The sequence below is a fragment of the Mesoplodon mirus genome (genome assembly GCF_964341445.2).
Source record: "Mesoplodon mirus genome assembly, chromosome: 19".
Taxonomy (NCBI): domain Eukaryota; kingdom Metazoa; phylum Chordata; class Mammalia; order Artiodactyla; family Ziphiidae; genus Mesoplodon; species Mesoplodon mirus.
This window is the reverse complement of record NC_138995.1, coordinates 51,185,554-51,195,662: the sequence shown is the minus strand read 5'-3', so window position 1 is coordinate 51,195,662 and position 10,109 is coordinate 51,185,554. Positions and strand designations below refer to the sequence as shown.

Genomic DNA, 10,109 nt, shown 5'->3' with positions numbered 1-10,109 from the left:
TAAAGCACAGGGAACTCTACTCAATATTCTGTAATAACTTAAATGGGAAAAGACTTTGAAAAAGAATAGATATATGTACATGTACAACTAAATCACTTTGCTGTACAACTGAAACTAACACAGCATTGTAAATCAACTATACTCCAATATAAAATAAAAATTAAGAAAATAAAAAATAGAATAGCTCCCAAAGGCTAAAGGAACAATTTGACCCCCCCCCAAAATAACAATGTTGGATTGTGTATCTGTTTGTATGTGTATTATAATAAATATTTATGGATCCATACATATATAAATGACATACACACATATAAATGAGGTAGGAACAACAGTTCCTTATAGAAGAATTCTTATTAGTAAATATAGACGAAATAAGGAAGGTAAAAAAAATCATCATTAGCTAATCACAATTTTAATTGTTGCAGGCAAGATTCACTAATGAATGGTAAAATCAGTGAATGAAAGTTTAAATGAGAAACAAGATAGTCATGTAGCTTCAAAGTATCTCCCCAAATTTATTAACACCGAAGAGAAAAACAGTAAATTTACAATGGAAAATCTGACAGACATTACCGTAAGCAAGTGATCAAGGCTAACATCACCAGTAATAGCACATATTGTATCCCTTGATGTAATGTGCTGAAGAGAGTACATCACCACTGAGGTATTCTTCCCTTCAAAATCTATCAATTCAATCTAATCATGAGAAAACATTAGATAAATCCAAACTGATGAATATCCTACAAAATACCTGACTTAATGCTAAACCCAAAGCCATGCAGAATATTTCCTATTTTCTAAGTTTTATAGCATTTTATATGTGGGTCTATAATTCATTTTGAGTTAATTTTTTATTAAGGGATAAGGTCTGTGTCAGGGTTACTTTTTTTATCCTTTTGCATATGGACATTCAATTATTCCAGCATCATGTTTTGAAATGATTTATCCTTTCTCCATTGAACTTCCTTCGTGCTATACTGAAAAAAAATCAATTGACCATATACATATGAATCTATTTCTGGAGTCTCTATTCTATTCCCTTGATCTATATGTCTATTCTTTCACTAATAACATGCTGCTTTGATTATCGTAGCTTTACATTAAGTCTTGAAATAAGATAATGTGAATCCTACAACTTTTTTCCAGAATTGTATTGGCTATTTCTGTTCCTTTGTCTTTCCATAAAATTTTAGCATCAACTTGTTGATATCTACAAAAAAGACTTCTGGTATTTTGATTTGAATTGACTTAAATCTATAGCTCAAATTGGAAAGAACTGACACCTTAACAATATTGAGTGATCCAATACATGAATAAAAATCTATATGTGGTGGGGGAGGGATAAACTGTGAGTTTGGGATTGACATACACACACTACTATATTTAAAATAGATAACCAACAAGGATCTACTGTATAGCACAGGGAACTCAGCTCAATATTCTGTAATAACCTACACGGGAAAAGAATTTGGAAAAGAAGAGATACATATATATGAATAACTGAATCACTTTGCTGTACACCTGAAACTAACACAACATTGTTAATCAACTATACTCCAGTATAAAATAAAAATTAAAAAAATAGGGGTTTCCTGGTGGCACCGTGGTTAAGAATCCACCTGCTAATGCAGGGGACATGGGTTCAAGCCCTGGTCTGGGAAGATCCCACATACCGTGGAGCCACTAAGCCCATGTGCCACAACTACTGAGCCTGCACTCCAGAGCCCACGTGCCACAACTACTGAAGCCCACACGCCTAGAGCCCATGCTCTGTAATGAGACGCCACTGCAATGAGAAGCCCGTGTGCTGCAACGAAGGGTAGCCCCCACTCACCACAACTAGAGAAAAGCCTGTGTGCAGCAACGAAGACCCAACACAGCCAAAAAAAAAAAATTAAGTGTAGTCTGTTGTGTTTTTACAAGCGTATATACCTGCAGAAACATCAAGATAATGGATGTATTCATCACCTGCAAAAGTTTCTTGGTGCCTTTTTGTATATAGCCTCCCTTCTATTCCTTATCCCCAAGCAAGAACTGATCTTTGTGACTACATATTAGTATAAATTTTTGACAATTTTATATAAGTGGTATTTTGTTTGTTACATTTAGCATAATTATTTTGACATTCATCCCTTTTTGTTGCTGTTTTGTATTCCATTTTGTGGATGTACAAAAATGTCTCTATCCATTTACTTTTTGATGGACATTTGAGTTATAGTTTTTGTCCAGTGATAATAAAACTGCTTTGAATATTCACGAACAAAAAAATCTATATGTGAAAACATAAATAATTTATTTAGGTATTTGAATTCTTTCATCATTCTTTTGTAGTTCTCCACATAGATTCTGTAAATATTTTGTTAGATTTATACCTAAGCATTTCACTTTTTGGGTTGCTACTGAAAATTGTATTGTTTTTTATTTTTTTAAACTTATATTTTATTTAATATAAATATTTAATATTTTCAAGACATGAACAGAATCTACATTTAACACAAATAACTGGAGTACGAGGTTTTAGTTCCGCAAAATGAAGAAATTCTAGAGAGATAATGTGCAGCATGTTGATTATAGTTAACCATACTGTATCGAATACTTGAAATTTCCTAAGCATGTCTTTTTAAAAATGTTTATATTTTTTAAATTTTTATTGGAGTATAGTTGATTTAGTGTTGTGTTAGTTTCAGGTGTACAGCAAAGTAAATCAGTTATACATACACATATAGGTATTGTTTTTTAAAATTCAACTTCTAGGTGTTCATTGCTAGTATAGAAAAAATGACTGTTTTTAATTTTTTATTATTTTTAAAAAATTTTGGCCACACTGCACGGCATGTGGGATCTTAGTTCCCCAAATAGGGATTGAACCTCTGCTCCCTGCATTGGAAGGTGGACTCTTAACCACTGGACCACCGGGGAAGTCCCAAAGATGATTGACTTTTTCTTAAATTAAAAAAAATTTTTTTTTTATTAAAAAAAATTTATTTTTGTGGCTGCATTGGGTCTTCATTACTGCGTGCAGGCTTTGTCTAGTTGCAGCAAGTGGGGGATACTCTTTGCTGCAGTGCATGGGCTTCTCATTGCAGTGGATTCTCTTGTTGCAGAGCACAGGCTCAGTAGTTGCGGCATGCAGGCCCTAGAGTGCGCAGGCTTCAGTAGTTGCTGCACATGGGCTCAGTAGTTGTGGCACACAGGCTCTAGGGTGCGTGGGCTTTGGTAGTTGTGGCGCATGGGCTCAATAGTTGTGGCTTGTGGGTTCTAGAGTGCAGGCTCAGTAGTTGCGGTGCACGCGCTTAGTTGCTCTGCAGCATGTGGGATCTTCCTGGACCAGGTATCGAACCAGTGTCCGCTGCATTGGCAGGCAGATTCTTAACCACTGCGCCACCAGGGAAGTCCATGACTGACTTTTGTATACTGATTTTGTACTCTGTGATCCTGCTAAAATTACTATTAGTTCCAAGAATTCTTTTTGTAGGTTCTGTGGGATTTGATAGCCATGTCTAATAATACTAATTAATAAATTTCAGAGATCTGTCTGGAGAATGCAAATCTATTTTTTTTTTTTTTTTTTTTTTTTTTGTGGTACCCGGGCCTCTCACTGCTGTGGCCTCTCCCGTCGCGGAGCACAGGCTCCGGACGCACAGCCTCAGCGGCCATGGCTCACGGGCCCAGCCGCTCCGCGGCATGCGGGATCCTCCCGGACCGGGGCACGAACCCGTGTCCCCTGCATCGGCAGGCGGACTCCCAACCACGGCGCCACCAGGGAAGCCCGCAAATCTATTTAATTAACAATATTAGCAAAAAAGTTTCTCAGAAGAAAAAGGTGATGTCCCCTCCCCAACCTTAGAATTTACAATGAAAGAGATATCATTCTTACCTTATAAAAGTTCTGATGTGATAAAATGACAAATAGAGAATATTAACAAAGGCTTAGCTTTGTTACCCTGTCCAATACAGAGCACGTGAATATTTATAACTATAAGCACCTTACTATGTTTTCTAATATTATTTAAAATATATCCTTGGAATTGTTGTTCCTATCATGGAATCTTGTAAGATACCTGGACTTCAGAGATTATTGCTAAAATCTATGAGAATAACCTCAAATCTCTAAAAAAAGTAAGAAATTCTGAATGACTATCTTGGTGATTTGCTATTCTAGTGACATCTCTATAATCTTTAAGGTGTAAATACGTATAAGGCTTGTCAAATCAGATGAGGATTACTAGTATTTCCTTCTTACACACACAGAGGTTTAATTGACTAGTTGGAAGTCCTGGTCTCCTTTAAATTAATAAGTATGCTCCTTTCTGCATATTATTCATTAAGAGAACTGAGCAAGTGGGATGCAGCAAAAGCAATTCTGAGAGGGAAGTTTATAGTGATAAATGCCTACATTAAGAAAAAAGAAAGATCCAAAATAATTAACCTAACTTTACATCTCAAGGAACTAGAAAAAGAACAAAGTAGGACTAAAGTAGCAGACAGAAGAGCAAAATCTTATCAAAAGAGCAGAAATGAAATAGGCACTAGAAAGGCAAACAGAAAAAAAATCAATGAGACTAAGAATTGGTTGTTACAAAAGATGAACCAAATTGAGAAACCTGTAGCTATACTCAACAAGAGAGGACTCAAACAAAATTATAAATGAAAGAGGAGACATTACAACTGATATCAAAGATAAGAGACTATTATGAACAATTATACAGAAACAACTGTATAACCTAGAAACATACACCTACCCATACTAAATCATGAAGAAATAGGAAATGTAAATAGACCACTAACAAGTAAGGAGATTGAATCAGTTATCAAAAACTTCCCAATACTGGAATTTCCCTGGTGGCACAGTGGTTAACACTCCGCACTCCCAATGCAGGAGGTCTGGGTTCAATCCCTGGTCTGGGCACTGGATCCCACATGCATGCCACAACTAAGAGTTCACATGCCACAACTAAGGAGCCCGTGTGCCACAATTAAAGAGACTGCCTGCTGCAACTAAGACCCAATGCAACAAATAAATAAATATTAAAAAAACACAAAAAACAAAAAACTTCCCAATACTGAAAAGCTCAGGATCAGATGGTTTCAGTAGTGAATTCCACCAAACATTTATAGAAGAGTTAATGTCATGCCTTCTCAAACGCTTCCAAAAATGGAAAAGGAAAGGACACTTCCAAACTCATTTTACAAGGCCAGCATTACTCTGAGACCAAAGCCAGATAAGGACACTACAAGAAAAGAAAACGACAGGCCACTATCCTTGATGAATATAAATGCAAATATTCTAAACAAAATACTAATAAGCCCAATTCAATAGTACATTAAGAGGATCATAGTGGGACTGATCAAGTGGGATTTATCCCTGGAATGCAAGAATAAACCCCTGGGATGCAAATCAATAAATGTGGTATACCACATTAGTAGACTGAAGGATAAAAATCATAGGATCACCTTATTAGATGCAGAAAAAGCATTGACAAAATTAAAACTCCTTTCATGATAAGAACTCTCAAAAAACTGGGTATAGAAGGAATGTATCTCAAAATAATAAAGGCCATATACAACAAACTCACAGCCAATATCATCCTCAGTAGTGAAAGGTTGAAAGATTTTCCTCTAAGATCAGGAAAAATGTAAGGGTGCCCTCTCTCACCAATCCTATTCAACATAGTAATGGAAGTGCTAGAGTAATCAGGCAAGAAAAATAAATAAAAAGCATCCTAATCAAAAATGAAGAAGTAAAATTTGTCTGTTGATGATATGAACTTGTATGTAGAAAATCCTAAACTCTCCACCAAAAACTGATAGAACTAATATACAAATTGAGTAAAACTGCAGAATATAAAACCAACATACAAAAATCAGTTGTATTTCTATACACTAAACTGAAGTATCTGAAAAAGAAATAAAGAAAACAATTCCATTTAAAATAGCATCAAAAACAAGAAAATACTTGGGAATAAATTTTACCAAGGAAATGAGAGATCTGTACAGTGAAAACTATGACACTGATGAAAGAAACTGAAGAAGATACAAATTAATGAAAGATATTCTGCGTTCATGGATCAGAAGAATTAATACTGTTAAAATGTCCATACTACCCAAAGCTATCTATAGATTCAATGCAATCCCTATCAAAATTCTGCTGGCATTTTCACAGAAATAGAAAAAACAATTCTAAAATAGGTATGGAACCCAAAAGACCTTGAATAGCCGAAACAATCTTGAAAAAGAACAAAGCTGGAGACATCACATGTCTTGATTTCAAACTATACTACATAGCTAGTCAAAACAGTTTAATACTGACATAAAAACAGACACATAGACCAATAGAATAGAATTAAGAGCTCTGAAATAAACTCACAAATATTCAGTCAACTGATAGTTGACAAAGGAGCCAAAAATACACAATAGGGAAAGGAGTGCCTCCTCAATAAATGGTGCTGGGAAAACTGGATATATTCACATGCAAGAGGATGAAACTGGACCCGTATCTTACACCACTAACAAAAATTAAGTCTCTAATTCATTGAATTAGAGACTCAAATGTAAGACCTGAAAACATAAAACTACTAGGAGAAAACACTGGGAAAACTGGTCTTGGCAATGATACACACACACACACACACACATATACACACACATATAGGCTGCACTGCACGGCTTGCAGGATCTTATTTCCCCAACCAGGAATCGAACCCGGGCCCCCAGGAGTGGAAGTGGGGAGTCCTAACCACTGGACCGCCAGGGAATTCCCTTGGCAATGATATTTTGGACATGACACCAAAAGCACAGGCCACAGCAGAAAACATAAGCAAGTAGGACTCCATCAGACTAAAAAACTTCTGCACAGCAAAAGAAACAATCGGGCTGCCCTGGTGGTGCAGTGGTTGAGAGTCCGCCTGCCGATGCAGGGACACGGGTTCGTGCCCCGGTCCGGGAAGATCCTGCATGCCCCGGAGCGGCTGGGCTCGTGAGCCATGGCCTCTGAGCCTGTGCGTCCGGAGCCTGTGCTCCGCAACGGGAGAAGCCACAACAGTGAGAGGCCCGCGTAATACAAAAAAAAAAGAAAAAGAAACAATCAACAAAATAAAAAGGCAGGCTTTAGAATGGAAGAAAATATTTGCAAACCATATATGTGATAAGGGATTAATAACTCAAACATATAAGAAGCACATACAACTCAAGAGAAAAAAATCTTATTAAAAAATGGGCAGAAGGGACTTCCCTTCCAGTGGTTAAGACTCTGTGCTTCCACTGCAGGGGGCATGGGTTCAATCCCTGGTTGGGGAACTAAGATTCCCACATGCTGCACAGCGCAGCCAAAAAATAAATAAATAAAAGGCAGAAGACCTAAATAGACATTTTCCCAAAGACATACAAACGGTCAACAGGTATGTGAAAAGATGCTTGACATCATTCATCAGGGAAATGCAAATCAAAACCACAATGAGCTATCACCTCACACCTGTTAGAATGTCTATCCCTAGGAAGACAAGATAACAAGTGCTGTCAAGGATGTGGAGAAAAGGATGCCTTTGTACACTGTTGGTAGAAATGTAAATTGGTGCAGCCATTATAGAAAACTGTATGGCAGTTCCTCAAAAACTTAAAAAGAGAACAATCATATGATCCAGCAATCCCACTTCTGGGTATATACACAAAGGAAATGAAATCACTATCTCAAAGAGATTTATTTGTACCCTCATGTTCACTGCAGCATTATTTTTTTTTAAATTAAGAAGTTGAATATTTTATTATTAAACTGTTTCTTATTTTCCTGCAAGGCTGTTGCTTCACTGTATAGAAATAGCACCAGCAAACACAGTATACTGCAAAATTAAGATAGTAATGTTCTTCACTGGACACTATATAACTAACAAACTTTTCTCCACTGCCATTTATTTCCAGTGGGAAAGTTCATTGAGTACTTTGACCCAAATCCAGGGATGGCTGTAAGCAAGTTACAATATTATACAAGGTTAAGATAACAATGTTATCCTTGAATTACATAATTTTTATAACTAGTTTTACCACAGATAATTTCAGGAATTCTGAATATTATAACTGGAGATTAGCCTAAAAATTATAGGGTGTTGTGAAAAAGATGTGGTGTTTATCTGAAGTCATTAGGGAGTTAAGGGGTATTTTCTTCAGGCAACATTGTTGCAAGTAGTTTCTTTTGCTAAAAGGTTCTTTTTAAAAATCTATCCACCATTAATTTAAGAAAACTATGCTAGATTAAGTAGTTTCAAACTAGTTTATTTAGGGGTTCCATTTTCACTCCTCAATAGATTTTATGTATTTCTCATATGCTTCTTCACTCATTAGTTCATCTAGTTCTGAAGGGTTACTGAGTATCATCTTGATCAGCCAACCATCTTCATAACAAGATTTGTTGACAAGTCCTGGATTTTCTGCTAAAGCTTCATTAATTTCAGTTACTTCTCCTGATAGAGGAGAATAGTTCACTACCAGCTTTCACACTTTCCAAAGCACCAAACTCCTCGTTTGTTCCATTTTGTCCCAACTTCAGGCATACTACAGTAAACAACATCTCCCAAAGCTTCCTGTGCAAAATTGCTAATTCCCACTGTTCCAACACCTTTTTCTATTATTACCCATTCATGTTTGTCTGTGAATTTACGACCCGACAGGAGAGCGGGTCTGGTGCGCAGCACACTGATGGCGCCCACCCGCAGTCCCCAGGGCCGCGGCGGGCAGGGCGCGTTGGGCACAGAGAAGGCGCGCAGGCTGTAGACCGCGGGCCACACGCTCCGCACCACTCGCAGTGCCATGTTCGCAGGGGTGCTCACCGCAGCATTATTCACAATCGCCAAAACATGCAACCAGCTTGTCCGTCCACCAATAAATGGATAAAGAAAATGGGTTAAATGTACATGTGATATGTGCATACAACACATTTTCTTTATATATAGATATAAACACACACAATGGAATATTAGCCAAAAAAAAAGAAGGAAATCCTGTCATTTGGGACAACATGAATGAACCTTGAAAGCATTACAGTAAGTGAAATAAGTCAGAAAAAGACAAATACTGTATGATCTCACTTATATGTGGAGTCTAAGAAAACCAAACTCGTTGAAACAAAAAGTGGATGGAGTTTGCCAGGTGCTAGGGCACTGGGGAAATGGGAAGATGTTGGTTAAAGGGTACAGACTTCCAGTTAGAAGATCTAACAGGGGATCTAATGTCCATCTTGGTGACTATAGATAACAATTCTGTATTGTACACTTGAAAGTTGCTAAGAGAGTAGATCTTAAACGTTCTCACCACACATACACACACAGAGCTAACTATGTAGTAATCATTTCACCATGTATACATTTACCAAATCTTCACACTGTACACCATAAACTTACACAATGTTATATGCCAAGTATATCTCAATAGGTGTGTGTGTGGGGGGGTGAAAATCAAGGATTCAGTTGTTGCCTGGAATCCCATAAAGGAAGGTAAATGGCATAGAGTTAAATGCCACTCTACAGGACTTCAGTAGCAGTTGCTTCATTTTCTTACCTACAAGTGCCAAGAAATTTAAGTTCACACTGTCATTGTTCCTGATCTGCAGAAAGCTGAGGGGGAATGATCCAGAATTACCACATCATAACAGGCAATGTTTTCTGAGCTTTTAATATGTGCCAGGGGCTATTCTAAGGACTTTACACTATTAACTCATCTAACTCTCATAATAATGCTACACGGTAGGTATTTTCCAGTTAAGAAACTATGGCACAGCCACCTTGGAAGAAAGTTTGGTGTTTTTTTACAAAACTAAACATACTCTTTCTTACCATACAACCCAGTAATAAAGATCTTTGGTATTTACCTTAAGTAGATGAAAACATGTTCACACAAAAACCTGCACACAGATGTTTACAGCAGCTTTATTATAATTGCCAAAACTTAGAAGCAACCAAGATGACTTTCAGTAGGTGAATGGATAAACTGTGGTCCCTCCAGACTATGGACTATCATTCAGTGCTAAAAAAGAAATAAGCCATCAAGCCATGAAAACATATGAAGGAGATTTAAATGCATAGTACTAAGTGAAAGAAGCTGATCTGAAGAGGTTACATACT

The 10,109-nt window shown here is 37.0% G+C and overlaps 1 pseudogene across 1 annotated transcript; it reads right to left on the bottom strand.

The window, feature by feature from the left end:
* Positions 1–8,256: 8,256 nt before the first annotated feature.
* LOC309794364 (glycine cleavage system H protein, mitochondrial-like) lies at positions 8,257–8,801 on the bottom strand (annotated as a pseudogene). The gene has a single exon. The product of its transcript is annotated as a glycine cleavage system H protein, mitochondrial-like (transcript).
* Between the last annotated feature and the right edge of the window lie 1,308 nt (positions 8,802–10,109).